Here is a 26,768-nt window from a genome sequence, read left to right on the forward strand (position 1 = left end):
GGCTCTCATAAATTCTAGGTGAACATCCTTGTAATTTCCAGGTCCTGGACTTGCAACTCAGATTTCCGTACCTGTTGCTACTAAGTGCTTGTTCTCGGAGGACTCTTCCAGAACTCGGAGCTCCCCACAGCAGTCTCACATGAGTGGCCCTCTAATATATGGGATTCATGTTTGATAACTTTGCAGATACCTTTTAGGCTAGCATTGAGCTGATCTTGGGGGGGGGGGGGAACGACTTACAAATCACCTTTTCCTGAAAAGGTGGCTCTCTGAATGAGGAAAATCCATAGAGACCACTAATCTCCATGCTTATCATGCATTTTAGAATTACTTTTGAAGTGTAATGAGCAGTATGTTAATTTATTAATTTTCCTCTCTTGTCTTTGTCCCATTAACAGGGGCCTTCTCCCCCAGACTCGTAAATTAAATGTGAAGGGGGAGGTATATGTAATAACACCAGTTTTCTCCTGTGGTTTCTAGAAATTGCTTTCATCTCCCATAGATGAATCTCATATTTGCCGTTATCTTTTAAGTGTTTGTTTTTCTTCTGGAGTCTCCATATGGAAATCCTGGCAAAGCTGTGGTCCCAGAGGATTAGCATATACGGCGTGTTTAGGAAGGGAGATGGAATCTGGGCTGCTACACTTCAGTTCCTTCAGCAGGGAAATTCCACCAGCCTCCACCCCAGCCTCTGAACCTCAGGGGGTAAAAGACCAGTCAGGTCCTAGGTCTGAAAAACTAACCATGCCTCCTGCAGGAGGGAGGAAGTCATTGCCTACTCCTGCACAGCCTGGTTCAGGAGCCTTCCTGCTATCTGAGAAACTAATTCTGGAAATTTGCACAGAGCTGTTCATTGTGGAAGCAGCTTTGATCCCCAGCAAGTCCAAAGCCCTTGGAAAAAAAAAAAAAATCTTGCCGTGCCAGGGAGGCACTGCCATCTGTAGGAGACCCCCAAAGAAGTCGAAACTCCTGGGTCTGGTTCTGGTTTTCACATAACGGTCTGCTGTGGCAAGCCTCTTAGCCACTCCTTGTCTCTTTTATAAAGTTGAACTGTGACGCTGTCTAAACCAGAATGATTCTACCAGTAAAATAATGCCATCCAAGTAAAATAATGCTGGTTGAGTGATTTGAGCCCAAGGAATCAGAAATAACCTGAAGTTTTATTTCTGTCAGTTTCACTTTGCTTAGCCCCACTGTTGGTCTCACGTTTAGCAAAGAAACCCAGAGGGGAAGCAAGGAGGAATATATTGAGGAGGAGGAAAGGTCAGAGGTGGAGCTACGCTAATGTCTTCAGCCTTATGAATTTCACCCTTGTCTTCCTGCCGTGCTTCCAGGCATCAGATAGAGCAGAGCCCTCCCCCCCGGACTTGCTTTTTATGCCCTCCGCACACTGAACACTAATTCTGCCCTTTGCTGTGTCTGTACCCACGTGCTCCCACCAGTCTAGCTCAACACTTACCAAGAGCTGTTTGTTCCCAAGTGTCTTCATGCCAGTTGAAATTGTATCATTTGATGATTACATAAGGGGATGAAATGTGAGTGTAAAAAGAAAATCATTTCTATGAAAACTGCATTCTTGGAGGCTTTGGGGAGCTTGAAAAGGCAAATTGTCAGGAAAACCGTCATTGAGATAGGTGTAGGACTTAGAAGGTCCTGGGGGGCGTTTATAAAACTCTAGAAGGATTGTGCTCTCAGGTTGCTCTGGGTCATGACGATCTTGCTCCGCTGAAAGAAACTGACAGTGGAGACAACAGTGCATTGTGGTATAGGTGTGCAGAGTGGAGGTGGAAGAGCAGAAGTGTGTTGGGGAAAACCCGGCTGGTTCTCGTACTTTGAACCGTGTAGGTTCACGGGCGCCTGTCTGTGTAATTTTCTGTAACAAGGACTTAACTGCTGCAAGGATTTGACACATAATGAGCGCCCTAAGGAAGGTGTGGAGGGGCCTTCTCTGGAAGCCTTTGTATGTAGAAAAACACCCATCTGCCCGGATGATTTGCACATACGTAGTAATGGAGGAGGATATGGCGGAGAGGAAACCGGTCACAGTTTTTTTTGGGGGGGGGGCAGGGCAAGTGGACCCTGAGCTTCTGCCTCCCTTCCAGCCCCATTAGGGCTTCGTTCTTCCAGATGTGAGAAAGGCAGAGGGTCTTCCTGGCACAGACCCCTTTTGGATAGCAGGGGTCTGTGCCAGGGAGCTGCAGGGACCCCTTTTCTAAGCTGAGAAGTGGCTCTGGGTCCACCCAGCATCCGAACAAAATGGAAGAAGGAACAGGATGTTTTTGTTCCTGTCTGTTGCCTGAAGGCACCTCTCCCAGAAACAAAACCAGTTTGATTTTGATTAACTTTCTCTTCTTTTAATTTCAATTTTCCTTCTTTTGACTTCTTTAAGGATTACGCCAAAGCCCCAGACTGATCATAAAGCCTCAGAACAGAGATTTCAATTCAGTTGCCCAAGAAAAGCATGTTAATACCAAAAGCAGTTTCCTAGCCAGTCATTTCCTGTGTTCCCCAAATTGTTATTTTTTCCTAAGATATGTATCTTAGATAACAAAAACTGTTCTCCCTCTCGACCTGGGGAGGTGATGAGGCAGGAGGCAGTCGGAGGAAAGCATAAGTGAAGGACAAGTCAGAGAGGCTGGGAAAAGGGCTCCCGGGCTAAGTATGTGCTTTATACACAGCCAGCATTGGAGTACATTTTTGGTACCGGAGGAAAGAGATGAAGCACCCAGAAATCTAATACTGACTTTGCCACTGACTTGTTCCACCGCCCAGGGCAAAATTCCCAGCCTCAGTTTCCCCTTCTTGGAAGGAGAATGAAGGGCACCGGCAGTTGAGCCGCACACAGGCGGTTTGGAGGGAATGGAATGTTGTCTCAATGGAAAGTGCGTCGGTGAGGATTTGCTGCAGAAATGTGGCGATCCGATCTCACGGGGTGTTGAAAGCAATATAACCAGTTACGAAAACGGCCAGGTATTTACGTTTGCAAAGCACTCCAGATACTTCAACACCTGATTCTGTGAAAACGGGGTCGGACATCTGCCTCACAGAAACGTTTGGTATATCTGACGTTTGCAGGTGAGGGGTTGAGAAGTTTAAATCTTTTCAGTTCCCTGTTATTTTTTTCCCCCATTCATCCTTCATCCTTAAGCGGGCAGAATGTCATGCCTGGGGCATATAATGAGTGGCTTTTTACCTTGCCTGAACACCTGCATATCGTTTTGTTTCTCTGGAATAAGATCTTTACTTCATCCACTTACTGGTTAAGAATTAAGATTCCTTTTTCTTTTCATTCCTTTTGTTCAAGGCTTTGTGATAGGTGAGAGATGTGCTTACTTTCACATGCATGGAAGACTCACCCATAAAAATGAAGGTCTTTCACAATGCATTAGCTGGGTTTTCTCTGTGATGCTGACCTTTGACCCCCACGCACAATGTGGTATTCAGCTGTCCTGTTCTCTGAAGTGAAAAACCTTCAGAGCCCTCCACAAAGATATTTCACCAAGAGTAAGCAGGCCATGAACTAAATGACTTAAGATAAGAAAGCGGTTAATTTTGAGATAAAGATGAAGGCAAGAGGGCTGTAAAAATGACAATGCCCAACAGGCCAGATCAGTGGTCCCCCCCCTCGCCCCCCCCCCATGGTGGGAGTGACAACTCAACCTTTCTTAAGACCTAGATTAAAGAGACAAGTAAACTTTCCATTCAATGGACTTTTTTAATGCTAGGATTTCTTTGGACAGACCTGCCCAGTGTTCCTTGGTAGGACTGATCAAAGAGGAGTGGAGAATCTTAGGGGGTTGGGGGGAGGAAGCTATTCAGAATGCATGAACCTAGGGGGCCTCTTGGGAGCACTGCTTTTGGAATCCTTATCAAGTGCTCTCATTCTAAGGGTCTCGGGGCTATAGGCATTTATGGGCTAGTTGGTAAGAAAGAAAACTTCACAAGTAACACGTGGTCCCGGTCCTTACCTTAGAAAAAGTGCTGAGAAGGTGACAGATTACAGCATTGCCCCCTGCGCCCTGCCCTCTTACCGCTCTCTAGAAACATAAGGAAAGACTGAGACTTAGGAACAAGCCTTGGGTGTTTAATTGTAAGGTTGGTTGAGGAGCAGGAGACAGAGAGGCGAGGTAGGGAAAAGCCATGGTTTGGTTTACACACAAAAAAATCGCTCCCAAGGACTGCCTTCGGAATACTTGTCTGCCAGTTGAGCGAGGACATCCAGATTTCCGTGGTGTGAGGAAACTGTTCTTTCACTGCATCTACCTCACAGTGGTAACTTGCAAATTTTTCCCCCATGAAGCTTTATTTTTGGAGACCGCTGTAATTTACATGTTGGGACCTATTATTAACAGCTAGTTTTATGCTGTTGTTGGAAATCTTTACATTAGGAAAGAATGTATGGGTTGTTCGGGCCGGGGCGGGGAGGCAGCTCAGATGAAGGGTTACCTTGTATAGTATCTCAGATCCGTTTGGGATCGGAGAATGGATTGGAAACCCGCATCCCCCTAAGCCAAAAAAATTCTCTTGGTCAGCCTATACGTGTCTTCCCAAGTGAAGAGCATTCACTTATCTAAGGAGTGGCTATTTTGGGGGGAAAGATACTGTAAATACTTTTTAGGTTGTCAATTTGGGCACCACTGTGGCATAACTATTGCAGTCCATCCGAGGAGAATTGATTAGCCCCTGTAGACGCTACATAGCATATTTTGTAAATGGAAAAAGCAGAAGCAATTGTGCTATATTTAAATTTCAGCCCATATTTGGGTAATTGGAGAAAACCTCTTTTTTTTATTAAATTCTACCATCCAGTGTATGACCGGAAAACTTGGTGACCTCATATCTGACTACTGTCTGGGATCGGAGAGTGGTTAACATTGGTGTAAGAATGTATCTTTCAAATGCCTTTATTAAAGAGATCGGGGTAATGTTTTACAGTGCTTCTCCGATTATTCCTTCAAAGTGATAGTGCTCAACTCAGATGCTGTGTATTTTGCATTGGTCAGGATAAGTGTTTTCCACAGAAATGACAAGGCTTCGGGTTCTCAAGATGGCTTTCATTATGAGAGGTCACGCAATTTTCACACATAAACAACTTCATAGCAGATCCTGCTTCTGTCTTGTGTTTTTAAGCTGTTCTGGGCAAACTCTGAAGAGGCGTTGTTTTCCAGAAACATATTGGGGGCTATGTAAAGTGTTGGTCTCTAATGAGTAATTTTACAGGGTGATTGTTTTTAAACTAAAGATGGAACAAAGAAGATCCTGGTGTAACCTTCCCAACTATAGGAACCCAAGCTGAAGATATTATACTCTTTGCCAAATCTAGGTACATTGCCAGTTTGATGGCAAATGAAAGTCCAAGGAGGGGGAATGTGAAGGAAAATTAGGACCTGGGAACCCCCAGTAGAAAAAAATTGCTTTGAAGAAGACATTTAGTAACAGTTGCTTTTCCATATGGCCTTCTTTCCCACCACAGACCCTGGTAGGATTCTCCACCATATCCCTAAAGGCATTTTAATATCCCATGCTTCATTCCTTCAGCATGTTTTTATTGAGAATCTACTCTGTGCCAGACCCCTCCATCCAACCTCTCTTACCCTGTAGAAGAAGATGCTTTGCTGTCCTATATGCCAGGGAGAGAACTCCAAGGAAAATGGGTAGAATGAGAATACCAGTTAAGTCAAGGGCCACATACAATGAAAGACCAAAATTTAAGGAGTTGGCAGAGGAAGAGGGAGTCTGGAAGGGGGGGAGCACAGGAAGAGAATGCTGTCACTGAGGCAAAGGGAAGAATTTCAAGGACTGATGGACACTGACAGATGCAACTGACAAGCTGGAGAAATACGACTAAAAAATCCTAAGTGGATTTAGCAATATACAGAGCCTTGGTCATCCTGGCCAGAGAGATTTTAGTGAAGTGGTGAGGATGAAGTCCAAGTTCCAGTGGGTGGAGGAGTACATGTGAGGTAACGTGAAGACGGTGAGTGTGGGCAGTTTGAAAGGACAGATGGTAGCCTACAAATGCGGGTTCTCCCCATGCGGCTCATGAGTGAGGAGGCACCAGGATCAAACCAGAGGTAACCCTCTCCTGCCGGCTCTGCTTTTACTTTTTCAACGCCGTCATCGATGCTAGAATTTTTGCGTTACTTGTACCACAGGACACAATTTTATTTTGTCCTGTTATATTGATCTCTGATTTGGATGCATGATTCTCTGACACCAGCTGGGCATCCCACAATTCATCTGAATTCTGACACTGTCTGCCTGGAGAGAGCATCAGATCCCCCAGGTTAAGGGCTCACTTCTACAAGATTGTTCCCACCCGCTTCAGACGCCAGTTGCCAATCCAGACTGTCGCCTGGGCTTCTGACCGCCCGGCTGTAGATCAGAGGTTCCCCCATCCCCTCCTTGGGTTGGATTAATGTGCTAAAGTAGGTCACAGAATTCGGGAGAACATTTCCTTACTTGAGTACCAGCTTATTATAAAAGGATACAACTCAGGAACAGCCAGATGGAAGAGACACATAGGGCAAGGTATGTGGGAAGAGGTGTGGAGCTTCTGGGTCCCCTGAGTGGCTGTCTCAGCTGCTCCACATGTTCATCAACCCCAGAAGCTCTCCAAACGCTGTCCTTTTTGGTCTTTACGGAGGCTTCATTCTGTAGGCGTGGCTAATTAAATCATTGGCCTTTGCCGATGAATTCAACCTTAGAGGGACTGAAAGTTCCAACCTTCTAATCGCGTGATTGGTTCCCCAGGCAACCACTCCCCATCCTTAGGTGGGGTCCAAAAGTCACCACATTGACCTAACTAAAGACACCTGGTATCACTGTCATCACTTAGGAAGTTCCCAGGATTTCAGGAGCTCTGTGCCAGAAACAGGGACAAGAACCAAATATATATAATTCTTATTATAAACCACAGTATCATGAACTTAACCCGTTTTTTAACTGGGGAAAGAATTCATTTTATTCAACATGTATAATTGGCTCTCAAGATAAAATTAGCAATACAATCCATATGACTAACATTTCACACAGTGTAATTTTACCAAAATGTTAAAGAAAATATAGCTTCAGGTATAACGTAAATACAGTGCAGTCAGGAACAGAGGCATAACTTTAGATACTTTAAGAAAAATTTTAGAGAAACTAGTGCCTTTAGACAGCAGTGATAAGAATTCAAAGCAAAGACAACTGTAACTTAATACCCTGCCTAAGTATTGTCCAGTTAACATTTTGCACACAACATACTTCAGTTGTCTGCAGCAATACTAGAAAGAATTGACATACACACAGAGAAAAAAAAAACCTCTTGCCCCAGTAAAGTAAAAATTAAACCTTTTAGGGGCACTTGGGTGGCTCAGTCGGTTAAGCATCTGACTTCGGCTCAGGTCATGACCTCACGGTTCATGGGTTCGAGCCCCGCATCGGGCTCTGTGCTGACAGCTCAGAGCCTGGAGCCTGTTTCAGATTCTGTGTCTCCCTCTCTCTCTGCCCCTCCCACACTCGCGCTCTGTCTCCCTCTGTCTCAAAAATAAATAAACATTAAAAAAAAAACTAAAAAATAATTAAATCTTTTACATAAAGGCATTTGAGTTCCTATATGTGGGAGAAGTACCTGGAAGGTGAATTCCTTAAAGGGGGCTCACTCCTGATGCCTGAAATGGGGAAGAGTCTCCTAGAAGGGAACTTTGGGGTTTTTGTTTGTTTTGTTTTGTTTGTTTATTTGTTTTTAATTATAGAGGGTAAGCAGAATGGATTCACCGGGAAAGAGTAGCCCTGGTAGGAGCTAAACGTTGCCTCTGAGAGTTAAGATGTTCCAAGGAACAGACTGGAAATGAAGGGGAAAGTGCACAAATATGAGTACAATGCAGAGCCTACATGAAAGTATTTAAATCTCCCGTTTTCATGTGTTTTCATCGAGTTTATCTAGATTAAAGCACTACAGTCGTATTTCCAGGCACTTAAAAAGCCTAGTTCTTCAAACACTTCCTACTTTCTTGTTTATTCTGAAACAAAACCATTTTATCAGCTCTTCGAATTGTTTCATCTCTCTCTTCAAGATGTCCACGCAGGGCCCAAGAAGGATCTCAAGGACCTCTACCTTTGCTAACTGAACATTTGACCTCCTTGGCTGATGATGTCCTGGGCGGTTGCCAAACAGGCTGACTCTGCAAAACATTCTCATTCATGATGCCTCAGAACCCCCACCTCCTGCTGCTTAGCTTTTCAGCCGGTAGTTTGCATTCACCTGACTGAATATGTAGAAATTCTCTGCATTTTCATCCTGAAGAAAAATTCTTTTTTCAGACTAATAGGTTTGTCTTCCAACGCATCCGGTATTTTTTTTTTTTTTTTTTTTTTTATATACTTAATCCTTCTCTAGGGATTTTTTTTTAAAAAAAGGCATGGAACTTACGGGACAATTCCTTTTTTTCTTTTTCTACTCAGGCTAGCTTTGTGATTGATCAGTTAATGATTCTTTCTTGGCCCCCAAAAGTTTCCTTCCGTAGTTACAATAATAGTGGTAGGTGTGGTATAAGAGGATGTTAAAGTGAGCTTTCCATAAAAGCTCTACTGTTACACTGACCAATGCAATGCTGCTGGTTCTCTCACCAGGATGTCATCGGCAACAAAAGCAATTCCCATTATCTCCCCGTTCAACAACCTGCCCTTGGGCCTTGACTTTTGTGCCATACACTCCATTGAATATCTGAAAAAGCAACTCCTCCTCAAGATCTCTAATGGGGGAAGAGTCTTTAGAGGTTTCTTTCAGTTTCTGTATTTGATCCTGTGTCTTGGAATAGAGGCTACACAACACTGTGGCTCACAGCATATACTCCGTCTTCAATGCTGTAATCAAATGACATTCTCTAAAATCAGCTGACCCAGGACACCTGCCATTAGCCTAGGAAACAATTCTGAATTCATTTTCATCCAGCGAGGCACGAGTGAGGAACATTTCCTCTTGCATTTGGAGATGTCTAGCGCTTGCAGGACTGTGGTTTCTCCAAGATTGGGTGACCAAGCTCTTCTGCATGAGGAAGCCGTCTCTAAAGTGCCCTCATACTCAAGTCTGGCCTGGGCCCTATTCCGTTGCTGTCAGTTTTTTAGCACACACCAGTCTTCCCACACATGGCCGCTCCCTAAATAACGCCTCTGGACTTCAGATCACCATCTAAGATGAGCACCTGAAGGAAAACAGACGCGCAAGCGGCACAGACCGCAGCGCCAAGAAGAGCCATTGGCAGTTGCCAGGTGTTGATAGAGAGGAGAGGAAGCCGGTGGGCGGGACTTCCTCTGGTGAGGCGGAAGTCCGCAGGAGCCGCTAAATTGCTGTAGATTCCCAAGCCAAAGCTGTGAGGGGCCGTCGCACTGACGACTTAGACCCTAAAGACTGCCCCATGCCTGAAATGTAAGACAGCTGTCTGAAAAGGAGGCACCGCGAGTATCACTTGGCCCGCCTAGCCGTGATGCGAGCGTGTAGTGAGGAGTTCTAGGGGTGACGCAGCCAATTACGCGGCCCATGTGGAAGGCCCAGGGCCGCGCCATGTGTAGGGCGGCCCCTGCGCTCCCCTTTCCCTAGGGCCACAGGCACTCTGTTGAATCTAAAAGACCGCATATAGCGGTCCTAATTGGGGGGGGGGGGGTTCATCCAGCATTTTCCCCCTCTCCTCACTGTGAGGGAATGGTGTTTAGACTCTTACGCGTGGGTTAAAAAGACTTCCTTTGCAAAGCAACATGCAGAAGAATGAACTTGATATTCAAAGGCCAGGTAGAGTCCTGGATGGGTTTTTCTAGGGGGGAAGGAGGGCCAAATAGGGTTGTCCAAGAAGACCAACCTACCCACCAGATGGTTAAATCAGTTATTAGCTACTCTTCCTCCTATGCTTCTGCCACCTCAACAATTGCTTTTTCCCGATTCTACTGTGTGCTCGTGCCGTCCAGATTTTATTTGGTGGCGCTCATGCTACAGTTTGCCTTTGTGGTCTGTAAGAATCGGTTGGAGCAAATATGAAAGGTCTCTGTCAAGTTAGACTATCCTACACGCTTCTTTTTGCTAAAGCCCTCCCTTTAGTTGGCCAGGAGTGAGTCATCCCGGGCAAATTGGGTTTTGGTTTGCAGTCTTTGAAGATCTAGGAACGAACCCATTTCTTTTTCACCATTGTCAGTCTCAGCCTTCAGTAACTGTTGAGATAGGATGTAAAAGTGATGGAGCAGACACAAATTAAATTTGACCTTGAGACCACCTTTTTGTGCAAAGAGCCCCAGGAGATGCATAAGTGATCACTGCCCTCCAGTGGAACGCCATTTGGAAAGCTGCCAAATAATCCACTGCAGAAGTAATACCAAATGGTTCCCTAGTGATCTGAGTAAATGCCTAATTTAGTTTTGCTATTGACTACCCCTAACTTCCGTTCTGTCTCTCGTGGAGGGACTGTTTATAGTATATGTAGTGGTTAAAAAACAGGGTCTTTAGAGTTAGATCCTGATGCCAAACTGGCTCTGGTTAACTTGCTGTAGGACCTTGTGCGCATTACTTCCCCTGTCTTAAGTTTCAGCTCTCATAGAGGTAGAACGGAAGTGGTATCTAACTCAGGGTTAATATGAAGACTCAATGCCAGCAAAGTGTTCGGTATATACATAGTTCAATACTGGGCACACGGTGACTGTTGTCTTAATAATGGTTGGTGATGTTCGCCAAGAAAACTAAGATTAGAGTGTTTGCATGGATCAACACAAAATCTGGCATCTCCACTAGACAGTAATGTAAAATACATGCCCTTTCGATAAAAGGATCAGTATAAAAGGCAGCGTATTGAAGATGCCTTTTAAAAAACACCTCTTGGATTGAAACTGCATTCAGTACTAGAAAAGTGGAGGCACTGCTGTGATTTGATGCAAGCTTATAGACAGGTAACAAATGAGTTAGAGAGCCGCGTTCACTCCGCAGACTGAAGGAGACCAAGCCCTGGGCCTCAGCATTTCTGAAGTTGGAAGGTATGATGCAAAGACTCTGAGTGTTTGTTAGTATCATTTGGTTGTCCCCTCAGGTTCCTAAATTAGGTAAGGTTGTCTTCCAGAGAGCCGTGAGCCTTTAGTAAAACTGCAGACTTTCCTCTGTTTAAGTACAGGACATTGCTACACGTTTCTCCAGCAACGTAGAGCTTATGTTGGTTATGTTTGGGGGGGTGGGCATAAGGAGTAGCTGATGTTGAGTCCGATCCCAGCCTACCTGCTGACTAAATGAACAGTTTTTCACAAAGCAGGCTCAGACGTTTATATGGATTGCCTGGCTCCAGGGGAAATCTTTAGTGCTGAGTCCGTACAGATTAAGAAATGGTCGATTATGGAGTGCCCTTAAATTGTCCCACCTTCTCACGACTATTTCTCTTGAAACGATGATATCAAGGTGCCGGTTGAAGGACCGGACAAGCTCCCCCTGTAACAAATTGATAAGCCTCCCTGGCAACCCACAAAGTCCTTCAAGATCTCAAGTTCTAAGTCTTTGTGGGAAGGTGAAAGGAGAAAACTGTTACCACCCTTTCCTCCTACCCCCATGGCCAGTGCCATCATATATGATTAATACTTTTAGTTTGGACTTTAAATGAGGACAGGACATAAAGAGGAGTTGCAAAAGTTATGGGAATGAAGAAATCTAGTCAAAGTCACTGAGGTTGAAACTTGAAAGTGATCTAACTAGGCTGTACTAAAAGTTTCTGTAACTGGGGTGCCTGGGTGGCTCAGTTGGTTGAGCATCCAGCTTCGGCTCAGGTCATGATCTCACAGTCCGTGAGTTCGAGGCGCATGTCGGGGTCTGCGCTGACAGCTCAGAGCCTGGAGCCTGCTTCAGATTCTGTGTCTCCCCCTCTCTCTGCCCCTCCCCCATTCATGCTCTCTCTATCTCTCAAAAATAAATAAGCCTTAAACATTTTCCTTAAAAAGTTTCTATAACTTGGGACACAGCTTCATCTTTTATCTTATGTGTCACTCTCCAACCAGCCCTGAGTGTTTATTTTCCTTTATATTTAGTGAAGGGACAACGACTTGTGTCACCCTGCATTTGACTTGTGGTAGAGTAACCCTCTTCATCCAAGGTTGTTCACTGAATTTCCCCCTGGGGATCTCAAGAGGGTACGGAGGAGAGGAGTGGTTGCATTCTGCTATGGATTAGTTTCTTAGTATTACTTTTGAAATGGAAAACAAGAGTAGTCGTGGTGAATCCATGGATTTGGATGACCGTTCCCTTTAAGTGTATTACTAAATGTCACATACTTTGCATTTATCCTGAGTATATCCTCCTAGGTGCTCACGCCCCTGGATGTAAATAAAGAGACACTTGGGTCTCTAACCAGCATGCTAGGTCAACATGATAGTATGCAGGCAGATAGACATGAGGAATTAGGGTCCAATACTTTCCTCTCTAGATCTAGATTTTAGGATTTGGGATTTGGTGTTTGTTTTTCTTTTGCTAGCTTTCCTTTTTAATGTCCCTTGTTTTGTGTTTCTTTTGTAGATTCAATGTGGACAGCATTAGGGTAATTACAGGCAGAAAGTTTGGGTGGCGCTTTAGCCCTCTATTTTGAGTCAGGATTTTAAACTGAGGCTCGGTGAATTGAAAAAAGATGATCTCCGTTTCTGTGGAACTCTAAAGAAGAGGTTAGAAAGTGGACTTATTATTTAATAGAGTAAAAGAAAAAAAAAAGGTGATAATGGAAGGCCAGGGAATCGAGTGTGAAGATTGAATGTGATACAAAGAAATAAAAAAAAGGGCGGGGGGGGGGGCAGCGATGTGTTCAAAGGGAACGCCTGGCAGTCCATTTGGTTTGTGGTGAAGCCTCGTTCCACGAAGAGAGAGTAGCTTACAGGCTAGAGGTGTTTCTTGCCAGCTCAGCATTTCACACCAGCAGTCTGGCCTGAATCTTTTGGAGCTGCCAGAAACTGCTCAGAGTTGCACAGATTCTTTAGCCTCGTAGTATGACTTTAGGGCCCGATTCCTGTCTTTTTTCATTTCTTTTGATTCTCACTGTGAGCTAACAGGGTGATTTGAGATCGGAAGGTGAGTGGCAGGACTTGACTCTCCGTTGCCATAATCATAACAGAATCGTACACAGGACATGTGCACTCTATAGGGCTTCCTCCCGGGGCGCCTGTGTGGCTCAGCTGGATAAGCATCCGACTTGGCTCAGGTCATGATCTTGCAGTTTCGAGCCCTGCGTCGGGCTCTGTGCTGACAGCTCGGAGCCTGGAGCCTGCTTCAGATTCTGTATCTCCCTCTCTCTCTGCTCCTCCCCTGCTTGCGCTCTGTCTCTCTCTCTTTCTCAAAAATAAGCAAACATTAAAAAAAAATTATAGGACTTCCTCCAACAGGTCTGTGTAGCAGGTTTTGTATCTCTAACTACAAAAGGCTTTTGCTTCTGCCAGTGAGTCCTGCATAAATCATTGTAAAAGCTGCAAATATGTTTGAATCCCATCTTACTTAGTGGTACTGCCTGATTCTGCTGGAGGATTGGGGGTGAGGTGCAAACAATATGAGTGTGTTTTCTTTTTCTTTTCCCCCGCCTCTCACCAGCGACTCCCCCTCCGCTCCCCCCCCCCCCATTTTTTTTTTTTCCCTGAGTCAAAACCGAGCCAGTGGTATTGCTGGTTGAAAAATTTGGTTTTGACTGTCAACTGAACAGGTTAGATCAGAAAGGCACTGAAAGGGAATAAAAGTGGGGGTCCTTCTTGGTCCAAAACTGCTTTGTGGCCCAGGACTTGTATATTGAGGAATTATTATTTCTTTTCCTTTTCCTTTTTAGTTTGGTCTAGCCCGGCGGTTGGCAAACTTGGGCCTTCTGGACTGTATCTGCTCCACTGCCTGTTTTTGCCCAGCCCAAAAAGCTAAGAATGATTCTCATGTTTTCAGGTGATTGGGGGGAAAAATCAAAAGAAGAGTCATATTTTGTGACACGTGAAAATTACGTGAAATTCAAATTTCATTGTCCATAAATAAAGTTATTTGGAACATAGCTGCATTCATTTGTTTACATACAGTCAATGAGTGCTTCCGTGCTACAATGGCAGAGCTGAGTAGTTGCAACAGAGACCATATGGCCCCCAAAGCCTAAATTATTTACTGTCCGGTCCTTTACAGACAAAAACTTGCCAAGCCCCACTCTAGGCATTTAACCTGAACCTTTCCTACATTTCAGAATATTGTCAGTTGTCTCTTAACTCCTGACTGCTCTAAGAAAATGGAGAAATGCAGACGCTTGTTGTTATCATTTCCTTTCAGTTAGCCAAGGATTTTGGAATTGTGTGACAGCCTCCTAAAAAAGGCCCCGGGAAGAATATGGTGAGAAGTGGGAAGGAAACGGGAAGTATCTTATGAAATTTTAAATCAAATATCATTTTCATCCCTTTCCAAAAATCTCTAAGATGGAACATGTGTGACAGTTTGGGGAAGAAAAGGAAATGTTTGTTCGAAATAATACCCTAGTGACTATTCTTAGAGCCTCCTTCCGACTCTTCTTTGATAAAAACACAGAAACTCAAATTAAGATTGCTTTTATCAATTGACATCTTCATTTCATTTCATCTTCGTATTTTTAAAAAAATTTTTTTAATGTTTATTTTTGTTGTTTTTTTTAATTTTTTTTTTCAACGTTTTTTATTTATTTTTGGGACAGAGAGAGACAGAGCATGAACGGGGGAGGGGCAGAGAGAGAGGGAGACACAGAATCGGAAACAGGCTCCAGGCTCCGAGCCATCAGCCCAGAGCCTGACGCGGGGCTCGAACTCCCGGACCGCGAGATCGTGACCTGGCTGAAGTCGGACGCTTAACCGACTGCGCCACCCAGGCACCCCTAATGTTTATTTTTGAAAGAGAGAGAGAGGAGCAGGGGAGGGGCAGAGAGAGCAGGGGACAGAGATCCAAAGCAGGCTCCACCCTGACAGCAGAGAGCCTGATTGTGGACTCAAAACTCACAAAACTTGAGATCATGACCTGAGCCGAAGTCTGATGCTTAATCGACTGAGTCACCCAGGCGCCTTTTAATTTCGTGACTTTTTAGTTTTTGTCAAGATATATTTTTTTGCCCAAGTTCAGAACCAAAATTCTTTTCCCCAACGTTCAACTTTCCAAACATTTTGCTCTGTAGGTGCTGAATTACCTGTTTATACTTGGGAAAACTGAGGCTAAGACAAACTGATTTCACCTCCGGTAATAAAGAGCAGTGGAGACAGAGGCGCATATCCAGTATTCCAGAGCCTGCCCTCAAAGGGCTGCCGCTTATTCTTTGAAGGTGAATTCGACGGCACGCCTGAGAATTTTCCCGTTTTCTTGAGAGAGAGTCCCCTCTTACTCGGTGGGGGATTTCAATTTCCTCATTTGGACACATCCGAGAAAGAGAGGAAAGTTACCTTGTTTTTTCACTCCTACCCCTGCAAAAACAGTAGAGGGGAAAGGCGGGGGTGGGTGGCGGGCAAAAAGGGAAATCTCTGAAACTAGAGAAAACTCAAACAAATTGTGGCTGGCCGACTCAGCATTCCTCACCCACAGTTGGTCCTAATTAAGGAGACTCCCGTTAAACAGCTCAACTTTCTGCTCTTTTTTTTGCTTTGCTCTGGCCCTGCCAGCTGACATGTCAGGGCTTTAAACCACACCTCGGAAACAGTCTCTCATGTCTTCCCCTTCGATTCTCACTTCTGTCTCTCGCCCGCCACCCTGCAATTACCCTTTCCCACATTAAGATCCCAATAAAACATATTGATACCTCTAATCCTGTTGCATCCATTTTGTTCCACAAAGTGCTATACAAGCTGTTTGCGAGGCTGAATAATTGTGTGTCGTGTCATTAGAGGAGCACGCACAGAACCTGATTGCATCATAAAAAGGTGGAGTTTCGCCAGGATTATTTTGCTGCCAAGTCAAAGCAATAATTCCTTCCACTTTGCTTGACTCCTTGATTTTCTCAGTCCATAGATTCCACTGAGCCTAGCTGATGGATTTGGGTATTTTAGTTCAGCTGTAATGGCCTGTGGTATTATGATCAAAAACTTAAATGAGTAAATCTCTGAATTGAAAACTTGTCTGGATCATGGAAGTGGTCAGTGTCCAAGGCAGCCTGCTGGGGGTATTGGTGTAACAATAAAGAATAAGCTAGTTTTCATCACTTAATTGTAATATTAGTCTGCCCAGGCTGCTTCAACAAAATACCAAAGGCTCGGAGACTTAAGCAACAGAAACTTATTTTCTCACAGTTCTGAAGGCTAACATCACGAGGTTGAGATGCCGTCAGGTTGGGTTTCTGGTGAGACCTCTCTCAAGCTTGTAGACCTTCTCTCAGTGTCTCTGCGTAACCTTTCCCTGTGCGCATGCACAGAAAGAGCTCTCCGGTGTCTCTTCCTCTGCTTATAAGAATACCAACCCTATCAGATTAGGTCTCCACTCTAATGACTTCATTTAACCTGAATTAGCTCCCTAAAGGCTCTATCTCCAGATGTAACCATTGGGAATTATGGCTTCAGTGTAAAGATTAGGTAGGGAGGACACAATTTGGTCTGTCTAGGCTTAAGAAACTCTTTTAACCTCGGAGCGAAGATTAAATGCCAGGATCAAGAAGGCAATGCTTGAAGCATGGTGCTCTGAGGCAAGACAATAATCTAAAGAAACTTTTTTTCCTAGGCCATAGACACCTGAGAATCTGAAAGTATGGTCCAAGGCCAGAAAAGTGCACATAAGCACAGAATTTTGTACACCACTGCAAGGGCATCCAATTTTCCAGACCAGTGAAGGACTCCATGCTACCAGGCTAGCTCTCTCTAAAAGCATAATTGCTTTTAGGTGACACCTGTACAGATTCAGGCATAGGGTATGAAAGAAAAACATATGTCTTTATTTGGACTGAATGGGGTTCTGCCTAGGACTGGGCCTGTGACCTTATCACCACCACTCAAAAACCTCAGGCCTTCTAGAAAAGGAGAGTGAGCTCAGGTGGACCTGCTGATCGTGGCTCCAACTTGAGCAAGAGTTGAGATGAGCTAAAACTGGGGACAAGCAGAAGTTTTCTCACTTTTCTGTTATATAAGGCATCATCAGAAATAACACAAGTCTTCGCTCAGTGAGTACATTAGGATGATGTTTCATATTGTCGGTGGTATGGCGGCCCAGTGTTTATCTACGCTGTTCCCCTGTTAGATGCCACAGGGAACTTTGGCGGTCACTGTGGAAATTATGAGCCGAGTGACTTAAAAGAATAAGACCACAGGGGAAATCTGTGATTTCTGTATTTTACAGAATGGTCAAGGTACAGTAGGGCACTGGGGTCTAATTTCCTTGGCTTTTACTTCAGATCTCTAAGAAATGTCTTCAAAATTTGTGGTATTAACCGTTATAAACTTCCCAGTTGCATCTGAGTAAAAATTCATCACCTAGATGTTGCCACAGACGCCCTAAAGCAATAGGCTTCAAAGTTGCCTGGACTATGTTCTCTGATTTTTCAGTGGTGCCAGTAATAGCATGTAAGCAAATCGATAGTAATTCAGTTCGCACTTTGGGTCCCCAGCCCATAGCCATTCACAAAATTAGCCTCAGCATTTGGGAGACGAACAAAATTAACCAGATAGTTCTGTGATTCAAACTGAAATTTAGGAAGTGTCTTCAACAAGTCACTGAAACCATTAGTTTTCTTATGCGCTGGGATCCTGGTGTGAGCTTACTGCCAAAATATCAAGGAGGCCAAAGAAATTTTCCTAATTGTACGTCTCCTCCGATATCGTATCAGACTCTGGTTACCTTGTCCTTTAGGGTCCCTTCTTCTAGGTGATCTTTACTCTTGATTAAGACTTGGCAACGTCTTAGCTTAAAAAATTTACATTGGCGTCTTCTTCACCCTACCCCCTCTTCCTCTGAATCTCTCACTCTGTGCAGTTCATCCTTTCCTCCCATTGCCTGGCTTTGTTGGCCAGATCAGGCTAGCTTGCTGTGGTTTCTGCCAAACCACAGACATGTAATGAAGCAGACACTGCACTCCCCCTTGCTCTTGGAGTGCTCTGAGGCCACATGGGGGTGGGGAGCAGGAGAGGTTACTTACTGACTTTGAGAACTTTGGCAGTACTTGAGTAGAATGTTGGTTTTTCTACATGGCCTTGATTCATTTGCAAAACTGAACATCACACAGTTGCCCAACTTCATTCTGACTCTTTCATTATCTTTTTTGTGTTTTTTTTAATCACTTATCCTCTCTAATCTCTTGAATGCTTTCTGAGGTCTGTGGCTGATAATTCGATGCACGCATCCAACAATTCTACCACATTTGGTGCTGTCTTGGGAAGGATAAGCTGAAGTTTAACTGCACACCATAGCTTTCCCAGGTCACGGACCAACTGTGATCGCTGCAGCAACTAATGAACTCCAGCTCTTCAAAGCTGACATTTCATTGACCAAAAGTTTCCTGTTTAGAACAGCGCTTTCCGATAGAAATATGATGTAAGTCACATATGTAATTTAAAATTTTCTAGTAGACACAGTTTAAAAAGTAAAACAGGTGTAATTAATTACAATAACATTTTATTTAACCCAATATATCTAAAATATTATTTCAGTATGCCATATAAAGTTATAGTAAGATACGATTTTTTTTCATACTAAGTATTTGGAATCTGGTATTAAATCTTGGTGGTCTTACCATACATCTCAATTTAGACTAGCCACATTTCAAGTACTTAGTAGCCACATATGGCTAGTGACTACCATATTACACAAACCTAGGAGATTACCACCTTGTTAACAAAGGAGAGCAAGTGAGTCCACTTGCTTCAGGGACCAGAGATGGAACATCACTAATTCTCTCATTAGGAGCCCACATCTCCATGGCTGTCTGAGTGACCTTTAGGGCAGCCTGAGCTGGCTGTATAAAGCTGAGTGGCTCACCTCCAGGAATGGTCCTGAAGAAAGTATAAAAGACACATGAAGAATGGGATATCTTTGGAACTTTGACTTGAGTTCAAAACATGATTCCTTGCTCAAATGCACCAGACAAGGTTGGGACAAGTTGTCATTTCTGTCATTTGACTCTGTTTCTTCCTATTGAGTTTTCCTTCTATTAAGAGTATAGAATCCACTACCACACTTCTCTAGCAAACAAGGGCTAAAGCATAGGCCAGACACGAACATAACCATATTTGACATTGAACCATATAGAAATACCCATGTGTAACCATTTTTTACCTACAAAATCGACAATTTCATACGGTTTCACCTATTGCATCTCATCCAAGAAGGTAAGAATATTCTTGAGGGTGGAAGTCAGGAAATCTGTATCTAAACTCTAAGCTAGTTGCTGGTTTTGCTCCAAGGAAGTTATGGACAATTTTAAGACTAGAGCAATATCAGGAATGTATTCTGGTCCATAGAAGTATATACGCTTTGAGGTCAACCTGGTCCCGTGCCAGCCCTAAAGTTAGCCTCCCCAGGAGGACAGATCAATTTTGAGTCTCTTTATGTATGTAATTCTATCTTGGATTGATCCTAGACCAAACTTTATCTACTCTTTTCCGTGTCCCCTTGAAGTACCAAGAGTAATTTGACTTTCAGGAACAGATGTCATGCAGTACCCTTGGCTACACAGCCATCCGATGAGAGCATGGTCTAAAGTACTTATATTCTCAAAATATTCCTTTTGTTTTGATCCATAGTCATTGTAGCTCTTAGGGAACCTAGGGCCAGGGTTATCACATTTGCTATCCCCCCACCCATCTTGGCTGTAAGATTGCCACCAGACCTCAAATCTAATCTACACTTGGTCTTACCATCAGGTACTGTTTCCTATTTAAGTGCCTGACCAAGGCCGGTGTCCATCAACCCCAGCAAGTGAGACAATATCAAGAACTGTGGCTATTTGTGACCTTTCCCCCTCCACCCCATTTGATGTTTGTCTGTTTCATAGAATCCAATCACCCTTGTTGGTACAGCGATAGGGACTGAAAAGCCTCCTAAGTCTAACTCTGGCTTCTTTCTGTGAGTAGTTTGGGGATTTAGCTCACAGAAGCTGGGTACACTGGTCAAACAGCTTCCTGCTGACTTAGAGCCTATTTCCAGTTTAGATGGTAAGCATAGCTCTTCTTTTCCTAGTTGGGAAAGCCGAGAGTCCTAGGTATCTCCTTGGGATATAATATTGGCTTCCAATTCCAAAAACTCTGCTTGGGAGTAAAGATAATCATCCCTAAATTCCATTTCTTATAACCAGCCTATTGCAACTATTTCTCTGCCTTCAGAGGAAAAAGTAAGGTTCTGTGTCCAGAGCTCTTATCCATTAAGTGGTAAATAATCAGAGAAATTTGGTTACTGACTCACCAGGCATATATATTCTGGATAAATGGAGAAACGATTCAGTATTCACGTCTGACTTTTAAGGACTAGAAGAGCTGCGCTGGAGAAGCAGTAAGGATGTTTTCCTGTGTAGTCACAAGCTAGTCCACCCTTCCCACTAGCTAGCCCACACCCTTGGCCCTCTGGCTGCCTGCGGGCTCCCTTGGTTATTCAAGTTTTGTGGAATGGCTGGACCTAAAATATGGGGAGCAGACTGTGTGAGAGAAGCCTGGGAGGGGTGGCCAGTCCCAGCCAAGACCTACGTTAGTGTTGGTGCTTTTCCCAGAGGGGAGGAGTGTTCCCTGCCCTGTGCATTGCCATGTGTCTGCACCGACACAAACAGAGCAGTGTTCAGTTGAACTGGCCTCCTCACAGTCCTTCTTTTCATCTCCAGAGGAGATGGGGTGCCCCAGGGTGTCCCTAAGACTGTGGTATCAGTGCTAGGAAGTGGGCAAGGGAACAAAAAGGAATCTGTTGCCATTCTTACAGCTCTAGATGGAGGGTTTAATGGATTAGCACTCAACAGGCTGATTTATTGAAAGGAGTGGTATAGTCTCATGATAACAGTCAGTCCCACCCAAACAACAAGAATAAGCTAGATAAATAACAAATATAGCTTAGTAAACAAAAATTGTAATATCTAAGAATACAAAGTATTCTACATTAAACTAAATTCCAGAAAGGAACGAGCTCTTCCTAGGAAAGAAAGAAATGCACAGCTGCTTTCATTCTAGAGGCACAACAGCAGGAGGAGTAGACCTCTAGGTGAAGAGAAGGACAAAGTAGCTCAGCTTCATACAAAACTTTTGAAGGCTACAGGCTGGCTGGCTATAAGGAAACTAAATCACAGAGCAAATATGTACCCACCCACCCCTAATTCTTTCCCATGAGGACATTGCTTAGTACACACAGTGACAGCAAGTTAACAACTGAGGGCAGGGTAGAAAGATGAGAAAGACACCCCGTCCCTACTCAGTTACAGAGAGCATTCATGGAGTACCCAGCAGTAACATACTACACAGAAATCTGAGAGCAAGGCAGGAGGATAGAAGAAGGCCCATTTAAAGCACAATGGCCTTTCACGGAGTGCATAGAAGCGGCCCACCAAGAGTAAAGAGCACTCCGCAGCAGCTCAAAAAGCCGGGCTGGGCGATACAGCATAGACAGAGATATCTGGAGTCTCACTATGGTCAGATCCTAAGCCCTACTGAGATAGTCTTGACCCTATCCTCGCAACATGTGAAACCAGTGGTGAACTGACTTTAACCAAAGAGACAACAAAGCCCAGACCTAGCGCTGCTACAGATTAAACCGACTCAGCTCACAATCCTAGCAGCCTGACAGAGGAAGGGACGTGCCCTTTTCTAGGCATATGTATTGCCATTCTTTGTTCACATACAACATTTGACATATAATAAAAAGTTACAAGATTCATAAAGAAGCAGGAAAATATAACTGGCAGAAAAAATAGTCAATAGAAGCAGACCTATAGGTGGCCCAGATGTCGGAATTAATAGACAACACTGTAAAATGCTTTCTGTAAATATTTTTAAGGATCTAGTAGAAAAGGTGGATTCTATTCATGAATAGATGGAGAATTTAAGCAGAGAACTGGAAGTTCTAAAAAAAAAAGTTCATAAATTGCCCCTGAAATAAGGATTACTTGGAAACAAGCTACTAACCGTTCTTGGAGAATATGTAAGAAGCAGTTCCAAAATCATAACCCCTTCCCTGAGTTTATGCATTCCTACCTTCTCAGAAGCCAGGAATTTCAAGTCTACAAGTGTGTACAAGCCCACTATGTACAGGATATTGTATGAGGCATACAAAGGTGAATGACACTCAATCCTATCCCTAGGGGAAATACAGTCTAGCGAACATAAAAGAGAACGAGATTTCTTCTGACAAGGAACATCCTGGAAAGCCTCATAGAAAACTTGGTGTTTGATCTGGGTGTTGAAGGAAGGTGAGATTTCAAAATGCAGAGCTAGGGAGAAACCCATGGGAGGTGGGTAGGGTTTATGTACATTGTTCTCAAGTCCCTGGAATCACGTCAGGACTCCAGAATCTTCAGCAGGGCACAGATCATTGGCTCAATGATGGTAAGACTGGCTCTCCATGCAGGCCTGTACTTCGGAAAAGAAATCAGGTGACACAACTGGTCACCTAGTAGGAATCCTAGAAGACATTAGAATTAGGAGCAGGATGAGACTAGGGAAAAGGAGATGAGCATTATGTTTATCTGTGTTCTAACATGGCAAAGTCATATTTTTGGATTTTGTTGGAAAATTAAATCACTCCTTTCTCTGAATCCTCTTATGTATGTTTGTCTGCACTTCAGATATGGTATTCATTTCATGTATACATCTTCCTCCACCCTTGGGTTGTTGAGCTCGTTCTGATAGTCACTCATTTTAAATGCCCATGCAACTGAAGCTATCTTATAAATACCAGGACGTCAATGGATGTTTGCCAAATTGAAATTTAATTTAACCCTAGGCAGAGCTTCTAGGATTTGAATTCAGGTACCCTGGCTACAACATCTGTGCTCTTAAACGCTATACTCTGTTATTGATGTCTCATGGATAATCTTGAACAGTGGGCCGTAGAATTTTAATTTTATTAAATCAGCAACAAGGAGCTAATGAAGGTTTGGTAAGTGCTACGCTTTTGGGTGATTAGGCTTCTGATTCTATTCAGTGTGTCTGGAAGGAAGGAGAATTTAGAGACAATTGGGTCAGTAAGGAGGCTTTCACAGTGGTTTGAGTGAGAATGACATTAGCTCTAAACCATAGCAAAAGTAGGAGAATGTAAAGGAGAAGAAGATAGGTTTAAGAGGCAAGTGGTCACATGGTCAGTGGGACTTCTTGAGGAGGGAAGTGAAGAAAAAGGAGTTTGGCCATATTGAAGCTTTTGATAAGGTGACAGAAAAAAAAAAAAAACCTGATACTTTTCAGGGAAACAGGAAATGAGAAGTTTGAGATTTGGAGGGAAGGGAGGATTAAAGGATATGAGGCGATCAGTAAATGAGAAAATGAATATCCTGCTGAGAAAAATCTTTCATTTACTGCTATAACCTGTTCCAGTACTTTAGAAATATCCCTTGACAAGAGTCATTTTCATCATCTTGTTTATATTTGACTTAATCTCTCATATGTTTATTCTGACTTATTTCCTCTTTTGTTCCGAGGGTAGATGAAAATGGTAAATAAGGTGTTATTATTCCTCTAATAACCTCCCCAGAATGAAAACTTGTATATCATGTAAAGTAAATGGTGTAAATGTAGAAGACAACATTTCTCTTTTATATCAGTTGCCTGTTGGTGATGGTTGTTTGGATTTATAAGTAGATTGGATCATAAACAGATATTAACTTCGCTGCATTGCTGCGTTTCTAGTGTGGTTAGACCTAGACCTCTTTTCCCCACCTGAGATCTATGTGAGAAACATTTAAAGAGAAACAGAAAAGAGATAGCAAAAGCCAGCTTCGACAGAGCAAAGAGAAATTATTTGTGCCAGACAACAGATGCCATAGCCCTCCCGGGCTCTACGCCCTGCCCTCCTCTTTATTTATTGTTTTGGTGCCATTATTGTTTCTTCATGTTATCACCAGTGACCAGGCAGTTACTCTGTGGTAAATCTGGCTCGTTAGCTGATAGAGTCTGCAAACTCTTCTAAAGACTTTCCGTTCTCAGACCTTAGGCAGTCATGTTTCAGGGTGGACAGCGTCCATCCGGCCTCTTTTCTCCCAGGGTCTTGATTCTTCAAAAAAATCATCTAGATGGTTCCTTCCGGCTTTTCCTGATTTGGTGATGGAACTCTCCTCTCCTCACTGTACTTAAAGTCTACCCATCAGAACATGTAATTCCAAAGAGCAAACTCTGTTAAGTGTCATTTGGGGGCGTTTTGCTGCTGGTAGCATATTTCACAACTACCACAAGAGTAAAATGATAATACAGGGTTTGGGGTTTCTTTTTTTTTTCCTTTTCTTACTAATACATCATTTATTTGTTTTCCCTTTGTCAAACCCTGAGCCAACCCCAGGCTGCCTGGGGAGATATTAGAAAAGGAACATACAGGGCAGATAAGATTTGGGAGAAAAACCTATGGAAAATGGAGATGGCTCCTTCACATGGCGAAGAGGATGAGAAAGGCCGCCATCAGGCCAAAGAGCCCCTTGGCCTCCCAGAAGGCAAAGCCCAGAATGGCGTAAGAGAAGAGCTTTGGCTTCAGGGAGGGGTTCAATGATGAGGCTCCCAAACACAGTCCCAATTCCAGCCTCAGAGCCAGCCACCCCTACCACGGCAGCCCCAGCCCCAATGAACTTGGCTGCTGTGTCAATGTCCCTTGAAATGGTGCTGGGTCGGAAGCTGCGGCTGGGAATAAGTGAGGTCAGGGGACGTGGGGCTGCCAAGCTGCTGAGGCTCTCTATGTCAGTGTCTCCTGTGGTTTTAGCACCACTGCGGACAGTGATCCACTCAACAGCCAAGAGGTGCTCCTGCCCAAGAAGGGGGCGGAGGCAAACTTTGCGCAGGCGTAGGTTTTCAGGGGATGAGGGGCTGTGGAAGGAGAGCTGCTCCCAATTCAGAGAAGACAGAGAGGGGCAGCGAGGGGGGTTCTTTTTTCCTTAAGTCTTAACACCAAAAGCACCATAAACAGGGAAAAGAAGAGATAATAGCCACAAAATTTGGGGAAGCTGGAAATGAGAAAGGCAAGTGTGAATGGATTTATCCGACTTAAAGCTGAGTCCTGAGCCAGTGATCGGAAAAGCTGCACAGCGATTGTGTTTGCGCCCCAGAACCCTCAAAAAGCTTGGTAGTTGGTGAACATCAGGTACCTTTAGTGGGGGAAGCGATGAAACTAAAAACAGGAGGATTGGTTTAAAACTTATATAAGAAACACTTAGACTCTGAGATCCTCTCCTCTGCTACTTCCAGAAAGGCAATAGCCCTTCCCCGCCAGGCAGGAGTTTGGAAGATTCATCTCTAGGGAACCTGACCAGCCTGAGAGAAGAAACTTACATGAACAAGTCCAATCACATCTCCCTGTACAGAAAGCATAACTGACAAGTCCTATCTATGTGCACAAAGCTTCCAAATAATTGTTTTAATTTTTTTTTTAATTTTTAAAGTTTATTTATTTATTTTGAGAATGAGAGAGCACAACCGGGGAGGAGCAGAGAGAAAGAGAGAATCTCAAGCAGGCTCCACACCATCAGCATAGAACCTGATGTGAGGCTCAAACTCCGGAACTGTAAAATCATGACCTGAGCAAGGGATCGAGAGTCGGAGGCTTAACTGACTGCACCACCCAGTCGCCCCGATTTTTTTAATTAAAAAAAATGTTTATTTATTTTGAAAGAGAGCACATCTACGTGCGTGTGAGCGGGGAAGGGACAGAGAGAGAATCCCAAGCAGGCTCCTGTGCTGTCAGCGTGAAGGCCATTTGGGGGGGCGGGGGGGGGGAGGGTTCAATCCCATGAACCATGAGATCATGACCTGAGCCAAAATCAAGAGTCAGACACTTACCTGACTGAGTCACCCAGGTGCCACCCCCACCAAATTATTAATGAGTGTTCCATTCTTACCTATGAGCAAACAACCAAGGATCATCAGACAACTAAGAAGGGTCTGTAATCTGAAAGTCTCACCACTACAGACAGAAAGAAGCTACTTGGAACCAGACACTATACAAAGAGATTATAAACCTGCCCCTCTGGGCGCCTGGGTGGCGCAGTCGGTTAAGCGTCCGACTTCAGCCAGGTCACGATCTCGCGGTCTGTGAGTTCGAGCCCCACATCAGGCTCTGGGCTGATGGCTCAGGGCCTGGAGCCTGTTTCCGATTCTGTGTCTCCCTCTCTCTCTGCCCCTCCACCGTTCATGCTCTGTCTCTCTCTGTCCCAAAAATAAATAAAAAACGTTGAAAAAAAAAAAAATTAAATAAACCTGCCCCTCTGAATAAATTGGTGAATGAATATCTTCGAGAGTTAAGAGAAGAGATTGCATCCTTGAAAGAAGGAATGATGTACTATTTTTAAAGTACTCTTAAAATTTTAAATATGATAGCAGAAAGGAACATTTTGATGGAGGAAACTGAACATAAAAGTGAGGCCACTGCCCCAAAAGTAGAGTTAAAAAATAAATATATATAGTGCTGGAAAATAAGAAAGAAAATCAAAGAGTATCAGCCTCAAAACGTATCATCTGAATAATAGACATTGTAGAAGAGAGAACTAAAAAAATGGAGAGGAGAAAGTCATCAAAGAAATAATTCACGCGGGGCGCCTGGGTGGCTCAGTCGGTTAAGCGTCCAACTCCGGCTCAGGTCATGATCTCACGGCTTGTGAGTTTGAGCCCCGCATAGGGCTCTGTGCTGACAGCTCAGAGCCTGGAGCCTCTTCAGATTCTGTGTCTTTCTC

The 26,768-nt window shown here is 43.9% G+C and overlaps 1 protein-coding gene and 1 pseudogene across 11 annotated transcripts in view; one reads left to right on the forward strand and one right to left on the reverse strand.

Annotated features, from left to right (window-relative positions):
- The window catches only part of NAV1 (neuron navigator 1), a 246,203-nt gene that overhangs the window by 184,363 nt on the left and 35,072 nt on the right, over window positions 1-26,768 (forward strand). The gene's annotated exons all lie outside the window — the stretch shown is intronic.
- On the reverse strand, window positions 24,479-24,949 carry LOC121021644 (ATP synthase F(0) complex subunit C2, mitochondrial-like; annotated as a pseudogene).

Source organism: Herpailurus yagouaroundi, unplaced genomic scaffold (assembly GCF_014898765.1).
Source record: "Herpailurus yagouaroundi ecotype Mexico unplaced genomic scaffold, PumYag 308, whole genome shotgun sequence".
NCBI classification, from domain to species: domain Eukaryota; kingdom Metazoa; phylum Chordata; class Mammalia; order Carnivora; family Felidae; genus Herpailurus; species Herpailurus yagouaroundi.